At 40.7% G+C, this 10577-nt stretch overlaps 1 pseudogene; it reads right to left on the reverse strand.

Moving 5' to 3' along the window:
• Positions 1-9194: 9194 nt before the first annotated feature.
• Positions 9195-9312, reverse strand: LOC126211049 (5S ribosomal RNA; annotated as a pseudogene).
• Between the last annotated feature and the right edge of the window lie 1265 nt (positions 9313-10577).

The following is a 10577-nucleotide window of genomic DNA, read 5'->3' on the forward strand; positions in this document are numbered from 1 at the left end:
CTTATGTCTTCAAAATTAAATCATGACAGGTTAAAACGTTGGGCATTGTTTCTGCAGGAATTCCACTTCACAATAGTCTACATTCCCGGCAAGGAGAACATTGTTGCGGACGCACTGTCACGCGCACCGGCTGGGCTTGAGAAAAGTAACACAGGAGGCAACCTCGAAAAAAATTTCAGTATTCTTTACATTCAGAAAGTCGCATTTGAAAACTTCATCACACATCCTTAAAGGACATTGCTCATGAACAAGATAAAGATCCGATTTGGAAAGACATCAAAAGTAAATGGCATGAAAAGACACACACACACAGATTCGGCATTATTACCTGGTTAGAAACAACATACTCTTCAAACGCTGCACTGTCGATGACAAGCTATGGGTACTTTGCATTCCTGACGATTTTGTTAATAAGCTCATTTGGTACATTCATTTCAGCTACGCACATTTTGGTCCAAGAAAATGTTATCATATTCTTCGGACGACTTGTTATTTTAACAATATGGAAAAAAGAATTCGAAGAGTTGTCTATTTGTAAACTTTGTCAAAAGGCTAAACCATCTACTATCTCACATAGTGCTCCGTTGTTTCCTCTCATCCCTTCTAAATTAAAAGAATTTGCTGCTGTTGATCTCTTGGGACCCCTTGTCAAAACAACGAATGGATTTTCGTACGTTCTAGTCGCTGTTGAACTTACTTCAAAATTTGTTTCTTTCACTCCGTTACGTAAAGCCACTGGACGGTCTGTATCCAACGCCTTTGTTAAAAATTTCTTACGTGAAGTTGGACACGTTAGTAAAGTCATTTCAGATAACGGACCTCAATTCAGATCTGCTGTTTGGTCACGCATGCTTCGGAATCATAAAATCAAACCTGTTTTTATTTCATTGTACTCACCACATTGTAACCCGTCTGAACGGATTATGAAAGAAGTCAATAAGCTTTGCAGACTTTATTGTCACAGAAAGCATCAGCATTGGGACAGATATTTACACTTATTTCAAAACGTGCTGAGTGAAATGCCTCATGACTCCACTGCTTAACCACCTACTCTTGTACTGAAGAATGAAGAACCACCAAACAGAATCAGAGAGCTTGTACCTTTTGCGAATACACGTAAATTTCGACACAAAGACGTAATTAATTTGGCTATTAAAAATATAAATTCTGCTGCAGAAATAAGGAGAAAAGTACACGGTAATGCAAATGCAAAGAAACTATATATCGGTCAGAAAGTTCTCATTAAAGCTGATTCATTGTCACATAAGAAGAAACACTTGAGTCACAAATTCTTTCTGGTTTACAATGGACCTTACAGAATCCGCCGTATACCACATGATAATTGCGTTGAAGTTGAAACTCTGCGTACTAGGAAGAGAAAAGGTTTACACCACATTTCACATGTAAAACCGTTTATTGAGAGATAATCTACTTTTTAACTTAGTCTTAGCTATAAAATTTTTCACTTTACATTACTAGTATGCTTTGTCAGACTTAGAATCTGTTATCATGCAACAATGTTGGAAGTTAAATATCCCGTCAAGAACCTAGGGAACATATTTAGGCAGTAATTACGAATGCATTGTTATAGTGAACAGACGACACAGTGTTATTGTGTGTGTACATTCTTGCTTGTTAGTTTCACGATTACGTAACGACTATAAGGCTTACAGACTTAGAGCATATACCGGTACTGCTAATGAGATTTTAATGCAACATTTTGGTTTACTTGAAAATACATTCTGGATTTAAAGTACTTTCTGAGAGATACCAGATGACACAGTGGTTAGTTTATGTGACAGCTACTCGACTATATCACGACGCTACTAATGAGTGACAATTTACATTGTTGCTTTTGCGGTGTATCTGTTTTATACCTGCATAGTTTTTCTGTATTATTCGGGAAAGTAAAACATGTTTTAGTAGTAACTTTGTGGTATAGCTACAATGAGACAGCCTTTTCCGTAGCACAACAATACATTACAGTACAGTACTTACTTCATCACGGCAATAAGTGTAAGAACTACGATATCTATAGGCAAAGCATTTCACTTTTGTTTATTACGAGGTAAGTACATTGACTTCTACATAACTTTGCACATGGACGACTTGGCACATTTTTTACCCTCAAGTAATGACAGAGATTATCTTACAACAAGACGCACAGTTTAGTGCTACAGTATACGTATTTGAGTGATTAATTTTGTACTTAAAACATTTATTTTTAAAGATTTTTGAATTGCAAAGATACTAAGGTTTTCCGTGATACATTTCATTCCATTTCTGTAATCTCTAACACCTGATGGTATAATTACATTAATCCTCAGGGGGGTACACGCTTACTTTGTGTACCATGTGTGTAGCAAGCACAAGGAGCCCTAGCTAGTATGGTATTTCCTTATACAATTTTAAGATCGGTACCATATTTCTCTAACACATAAATTACACAGCTATCTGATCATTTAACTGAAAGAGACAAACATTTTTTTTAGTACATCAGTGACAGATGTTTGCGTAATTACACAGTTGGATAACTTCACACTTACGAAATTGTATTTTGTCTGTACTTTGTGAACTGTTCATATATTTTCGGAACCACTGTGATACTATGAGAGCTTTGAATGATGTATTCGGTATGAGATCATGATTTTTAAAGTACGTTTGAGATAGATGACACTATTTAAATGAGCAAAGAATTTTTTTTAGGTTTCGAAATTATTGCAGAACGCTACGACGTTTTTGAGATTTGACTGAGGTGTTGTGATGTTATTATTACGATGACAATGTGTATTATGCTGTTGAGGTATGTTTATGTTCAATAAGCTGATGCTATATGACGAATTTGATTATGATACGTATTTATTATGATGACATATTGAAGATGTGTCGATGAATATGTATATGCATAATAAGGTGAGGAATAATGAGTAGTGGTTAGGGACTCTGACTTGTGAAAAAGGATGTTGGAAACCAAGAATCGTACTTAAAGAGTTATGAAATGTGTGTAAATGTGTGAATGTATCACAGCGCCAGCGAAAATTTTTTGGACATTGTTATATTTATAGGATTTTGTTTCTACACATTTGTAAAGCAAATTCTCGACCTGTGAAATTTGTTATGTGAGACTGTCACTGCTGTCGTAAATATTTCGGTAAGAAAGTTAAGTGACCTTCACATAATGTGTCGTGGGCGCCCAGCTGTGCCAACTACCTGGAGAAAAAGCCATTAGGTGGAGAAAAAAAAGGAGACCATTAACCTCGATATTGACATTCCTTTGTAGAAAGCATCGCAAATACGACACTTTCTGATATTTACTGAAATGACTAATGAAACGATGAGAAACATTTCACGGCTATTGTCTTGTTAGTTGAGAGATTTTTTACTGCCTTATGAAATGCCATATGGCTAGTGAATGACGTTTCACCCCTTGCTTTATGTATTTATTTCCTCATTTTGTTTAATATCTAGTTTCTAGTTGCACTGCAGCATTGATTAAAATAAAATTTAATAGATGTACTAATATCACTATTTTCTGTCTACAGACCCAGTAAAGAATAATTTTATGATGTACTTTCTTAGAAAAGAGAGCACAAATAAACATTTCCCTTCACAGGAATTGCATACATAATTTTTGTCAATGACTGGGTAACTTGTTTCGTAACTTAATTTGAAGAACTGGTGTCTATACAATTATAAATTGACAGCATAAGAATACAATTACAAAGATAAAAAATACATCATTAAAGAACATAACAATACAGATAACATTTGTAGTAATACGGGCTTTATAAAAGAATAGAAATAAACATATACATCAGTGTTACAGGAATTATGACATAAGTAAATACATAAAAGATCAGAATAGCTTTCGAAAATAATGTCTAAACATCTTGGCGAACATTTATCTGCAGACCCAGACCAGATTGACGTTTTCAAAATAAACTTGAAGATTACAACCAACAGTACGCTCGACTTTGAAACAGTAAGCGAATCTCTTTATCCTTGGCTCACTCAACAACAAGAAAAGGGCATACCTGTGACTCGCGCGACACTGCAACTAAAAACTAAAATGTAGGCCGAGTTGTTAGGCGATGAAGGAAAATATTTTTCTTCAAAAGAAGGGTGGTTATATAGGTTTAAAAACAGATATGTCGTTCAGCAGTGTATGTGGCGAAACGTTATCTGCCCACCCAATCGAGGTTGACGTTTTCGAAACACAGTGTGAATATTACAACCAATGGTACACTAAGGATTAGATTTACAATACCTATGAAACGGGAGTTAACTTCAAGGTGTTGCCTGCAAAATTCTTAGTTTCCTCAAATGAAATATCTGCTCCACACACAAAATGAAAAAAGAGCGGATAACTGTTCTTTTGGCATCATATGGATCTAGCACATATACACTGCCCACAGTGTGTGTCGGGGAACCGAAAACATCTCGGGCCTTAAAATTCGTTACCAGTCTTTTATACAGCCCAAATAAATATTTGAATGTCTTGTGAACTCTTTACCGTATGGTTATGTTATGAGTTTGTAACGAAAGTTGAAATTTTTGAACTGAGACAGATCTGTCTAAAAAGCCTTGTTATTAACTGACAATCGCGAAGAGATCATTGCGAGTTAAAAAGTAATGTTATAGTTGCGCGTTTTCTTCCACCGAATGTTAACGGTCTTTTCCCAAAAAATGGTTCAAATGGCTCTGAGCACTGTAGGATTTAACTTCTAAGGTCATCAGTACCCTAGAACTTAGGACTACTTAAACCTAACCTAAGGACATCACACACATCCATGCCCGAGGCAGAATTCGAAACTGCGACCGTATCGGTCGGGTGTTTCCAGACTCTAGCGCCTAGAACCGCTCGGCCATCTTGGCAGGCGGTCTTTTCCAGCCACTGGATAACAGTTAAAGGAATTTTCGGATGCGAAGATAAGGATACGTGAGAGGTGGCTGAATGGGTTGCTACGGACAGTTAGCAAGAAGTCAAGGACCAAGAAATTGTAGAAACGGTGTTGGTAGACAAACGTGGACGCGATCGAAGATCCCGAAGTAGTTGATGGATGAGAGAAAGACAGCTGACAGTGGTTTTCGAGCAGTGGAGGTAAGCTACATTAAGAATTCGTCTTTCAGAAACCTAGTGGTTACAGAATAACATAGACATTACCGTACAAGTGATATTGCTGTTGTTATCAACCAGTGAGGTGACAAAGCTCCTGGGATAGCGACATGCACACAGACAGATAGCGGTAGAATCGCGAATGCAAGGCATAAAAGGGAACTTCAATGCCGGAGCTGTCATTTGTAATCAGGTGATTCATATGGAAAGTTTTCCGACTGTGATTATGAACGAACGATTGGAATCAGCAGACTTCGAATGCGGAATGGTACTTGGAGCTAGAGGCATGGGCTACTTCATTTCTGAAATCGTTGGGGACTTTAAAATTTCCAGATCCACAGTGTCGCGAGTTGCAGAGAATACCAAATGGTTCAAATGGCTCTGAGCACTATGGGACTTAACTTCTGAGGTCATCAGTCACCTAGAACTTAGAACTATTTAAACCTAACTAACCTAAGGACATCACACACATCCATGCCCGAGGCAGGATTCGAACCTGCGACCGTAGCGGTCGCGAGGTTCCAGACTGTAGCTCCTAGAACCGCTCGGCCACACCGGCCGGCAGAGAATACCAAGTTCGAGGCATTAGCTTTCACCATGGACGACGCTTTGGCCGACGGCCTCCACTTGTAAACTCTACCATCTGGTGAGCAAGATATATGAGACAGGCGAAATACCCTCAGACTTCAAGAAGAATATAATAATTCCAATCCCAAAGAAAGCAGGTGTTGACAGATGTGAAAATTATCGTACTGGCAATGGCAAGGAAAGAGAAATTTGCTAACATCGATTATAGATTTAAGTGTTAGGAAGTCGTTTCTGAAAGTATTTGTATGGAGTGTAGCCATGTATGGAAGTGAAACGTGGACAATAAATAGTTTAGACAGAAAGAGAACAGAAGCTTTCAAAATGTGGTGCTACAGAAGAATGCTGAAGATTAGATGGGTAGATCACATAAATAATGAGGAGGTATTGAATAGAATTGGGGAGAAGAGGAGTTTATGGCACAACTTGACAAGAAGAAGAGACCGGTTGGTAGGACATGTTCTGAGGCATCAAGGGATCACAAATTTAGCATTAGAAGGCAGTGTGGAGGGTAAAAATCGTAGAGGGAGACCAAGAGATGAATACACAAAGCAAATTCATAAGGATGTACGTTGCAGTAGGTACTGGGAGATGAAGAAGCTTGCACAGGATAGAGTAGCATGAAGAGCTGCATCAAACCAGTCTCAGGACTGAAGACCACAACAACAACATAGTCAGGTAGCGCTGTGTGTGAAAATCACTGACTGCTGTGTGAAGTCTGGGGTTAGTTTGCATTGTTACAAATTTACTCTTTCTGATGGAAACACGTCCAGATCGCTCGCTCTCAAAACTCTGCCATCTCTCTCCCTACATCCACCACTTCTGGCGGCTCACCTCCAACTGCACAACGCTACGCTCTGCTCACATCCAACTGCCCAACACTACAATAGCAAATATTCCAACAATGCAAACCAGCCACAGACTTCACACAGCACAGTCAGTGATTTTCATACAGAGTGCTACGTGAAGTTACCAATATAAAAACCTAATCAGCTTACACACTTAAAGACCGAGAGCAACGGAGTTTGCGCAGAGTTGTCAGTGCTAACAGACAAGCAGCACTGCTTGAAATAACCGCAGAAATCAATGGGGGACACAAGACGAACGCGTCCGTTACGACAGTGCCGTGAAATTAGGCGTTAATGGGCTACGACAGCTCACAGCACGACACCGTCTGAAGCGCCTCTGCGGAGCTTATGATCATATCTGTTGGACTCTGGAAAACCGTGCCTAGACAGATGTGTCCCAGTTCCAGTTGGTAAGAGCTGATGGTAATGTTCGAGTGTGGCGCAGTCCCCAAGAAGCCATCGACCCAAGGTGTCAACAAGGCACTGTGCAAACTGGTAGTGACTCCATAACGGTGTGGGTAATGTTTAAGTGGAATGGACTGGGTCCTATGGTCAAAACTGAACCGACTATTGACTGGAAATGGTTATTTCCGGCTACTTGGAGGTCATTTGCAGCCATTCATGGACCTCATGTTTCCAAACAACGATGGAACTTTTCTGGATGAGGATGCGCCATGTCACAGAGCCACAGTTGTTCGCGACGGGTTTGAAGAACATTCGTCACATTTCGAGCGATTGATTTGGCTACGCAGGTCGCCCGAGATGAACCACACCGAACATGTATGCTACATACTCGGGAGGTCAGTTTGTGCACAAAATCCTGCAGCGGCAACACTTTCGTAATTACCGAAGGCTACACAGGCAGAATGGCTCAGTGTTTCTGCGGGGGACTTCCAACAACATGTGGAATCCATGTCAGGTCGAGCTGCTGCACTAGGACGAACAAAAGGAGGTCCGACATGATGTTATGAGGTATCCCATGATTTCTGTCAGCTCAGTGAAGACTACCCTAAGGTTTGTTGACCAACGCAGTGAGTCAACGCACGCTGAACTCCTTTATAATGAAACGATGGAGTGATACCGCTGCACGAAACTGCGTCGAGAGACACAAGAAACAAACAAAAAAATTACCGAGTTTTTTTAATGAGTAATTCATATCTGCGAACTGTTAAGTAGAGTGCACTGTATATTAATGTATTGTAATCCTAAAAATCCCCCCCATGAACCATGGACCTTGCTGTTGGTGGGGAGGCTTGCGTGCCTCAGCGATACAGATAGCCGTACCGTAGGTGCAACCACAACGGAGGGGTATCTGTTGAGAGGCCAGACAAATGTGTGGTTCCTGAAGAGGGGCAGCAGCCTTTTCAGTAGTTGCAAGGGCAACAGTCTGGATGATTGACTGATCTGGCCTTGTAACAATAACCAAAACGGCCTTGCTGTGCTGGTACTGCGAACGGCTGAAAGCAAGGGGAAACTACAGCCGTAATTTTTCCCGAGGACATGCAGCTTTACTGTATGATTAAATGATGATGGCGTCCTCTTGGGGTAAAATATTCCGGAGGTAAAATAGTCCCCCATTCGGATCTCCGGGCGGGGACTACTCAAGAGGATGTCGTTATCAGGAGAATGAAAACTGGCGTTCTACGGGTCGGAGCGTGGAATGTCAGATCCCTTAATCGGGCAGGTAGGTTAGAAAATTTAAAAAGGGAAATGGATAGGTTAAAGTTAGATATAGTGGGAATTAGTGAAGTTCGGTGGCAGGAGGAGCAAGACTTCTGGTCAGGTGACTACAGGGTTATAAACACAAAATCAAATAGGGGTAATGCAGGAGTAGGTTTAATAATGAATAGGAAAATAGGAATGCGGGTAAGCTACTACAAACAGCATAGTGAACGCATTATTGTGGCCAAGATAGATACGAAGCCCACACCTACTACAGTAGTACAAGTTTATATGCCAACTAGCTCTGCAGATGACGAAGAAATTGAAGAAATGTATGATGAAATAAAAGAAATTATTCAGATAGTGAAGGGAGACGAAAATTTAATAGTCATTGGTGACTGGAATTCGAGTGTAGGAAAAGGGAGAGAAGGAAACATAGTAGGTGAATATGGATTGGGGCTAAGAAATGAAACTTGACCAGAAGACGGGATCGGTTGGTAGGACATGTTCTGAGGCATCAAGGGATCACCAATTTAGTATTGGAGGGCAGCGTGGAGGGTAAAAATCGTAGAGGGAGACCAAGAGATGAATACACTAAGCAGATTCAGAAGGATGTAGGTTGCAGTAGGTACTGGGAGATGAAGAAGCTTGCACAGGATAGAGTAGCATGGAGAGCTGCATCAAACCAGTCTCAGGACTGAAGACCACAACAACAACAACAATCCTAAAAATGTAATATTAACATTAATAGAGAACATAAGCGTAGCACAGCAGTTTAACAGCACTCCGTCTTGAGGCTACAAGTGGCCCATCGGAACCATCCGACCGCCGAGTCATCCTCAGATGAGGATGTGGATAGGAGGGGAGTGTGGTCAGCACACCGCTCTCCCAGTCGTTATGATGGTTTTCTGTGACCAGAGCCGCTACTATTCGGTCGAGTAGCTCCTCAGTTGGCACCAGGAGGCTGAGTGCACCCCGAAAAATGGCAACAGCGCATGGCGGCCCGGTCGGTCACCCATCCAAGTGCCGGGCACATCCAACAGCGCTTAACTTCGGTGATCTGACGGGAACCGGTGTGTATACTGCGGCAAGGCCGTTGCCATAAGCGTAGTCTACAAAGAAATTATAGGATTCGTTTGACCTTAAAAACTTTTCAAAAATACATATTTCAATTACAATACAAAATGCTATAATAATATTAGATGTTCATGGCATAACCGAAAAAATTGTTATTCCCCCCTTTAGTTCGATTTGCTGGGGGGGGGGGGGGTGTACTGTAGTATGACGTCACAAGATTTTTGTGGGGCTCTTATTTGTCGTGGGACCGCGTCTGAGGACATCGTATATACATACGGTGTCCAGAGGTTTGTGGTTCAAATGGCTCTAAGCACCACGGGACTTAACATCTGAGTTCATCAGTCCCCTAGAATTAGAACTAAGTAAATCTAAGGACATCACACACATCCATACCTGAGGCGGGATTCGAATCTGCGACCGTAGCAGCCGCGTGTTTCCGGACACAAGCGCCTAGAACCAGTCGGCCACAGCGGACGGCCAGAGGCTTGTGGACACGGACACATGGATCCTTGTGGACACAACCGGTTCGCAGAAGGATTTACCTTGTACTAGGGGATGAGGGATGATCACAACAATATCCAACACTGCAGCTGTGGGAAACTGCTTCCATTGTGAATAGTACATCGTTTGCATACAATAACTGGCAGTCCGTAAAATGAAAGTCAGTGTCATGGTACAGCAAATGATTAAGGAATATGGACATCCTGCTGCAAAAAAACTCAGTGACATGCTGATAAAATTCTAAACCTGTATACATTTAAGACTGTTTGCTTACCGTAGCTTGTTACTCTATTGTACCACTGATCTTCATGACATGCGAAATAAACACAAAATGAAAGAAAAGTTTCTTTAGTTTTCTTTAGTTAACTACAAACATTATTGCACAAAAGGCATAACTGCTTTTCAGGTTTTCACGACAGTTGTAGTGCTGGCGTAGGCTGATACAACGACACTAAAAGTGACTAAAATGTCCTTAACCTCGTGAGAAATTTTAGTTACCGTAAAATGAGGTAACTCGTAACAACTTTCGACTTTAACCTTCTCCAGTTCCTATTTTTTTTTTTTTTTAATTAGATGGGACTTCTAGATGGAAGATGGAACTTAGATGGAACTTTCAGGTGACACTTAGTTGACAAGGCTGATGTTCTCCCAAAAAAATTTTGGAATCACTTTGCACCAGAAAAGCTCATTTTTGTGCCAGTTTCAAGTTTCACCATGGTAGGGTGTTACTCAAAAATTATTTTGTTAACAAATTTCATGTTAAAAGCATTTTGGGATACATGAAACAC

This window comes from Schistocerca nitens, chromosome 10 (genome assembly GCF_023898315.1).
Source record: "Schistocerca nitens isolate TAMUIC-IGC-003100 chromosome 10, iqSchNite1.1, whole genome shotgun sequence".
Lineage (NCBI taxonomy): Eukaryota > Metazoa > Arthropoda > Insecta > Orthoptera > Acrididae > Schistocerca > Schistocerca nitens.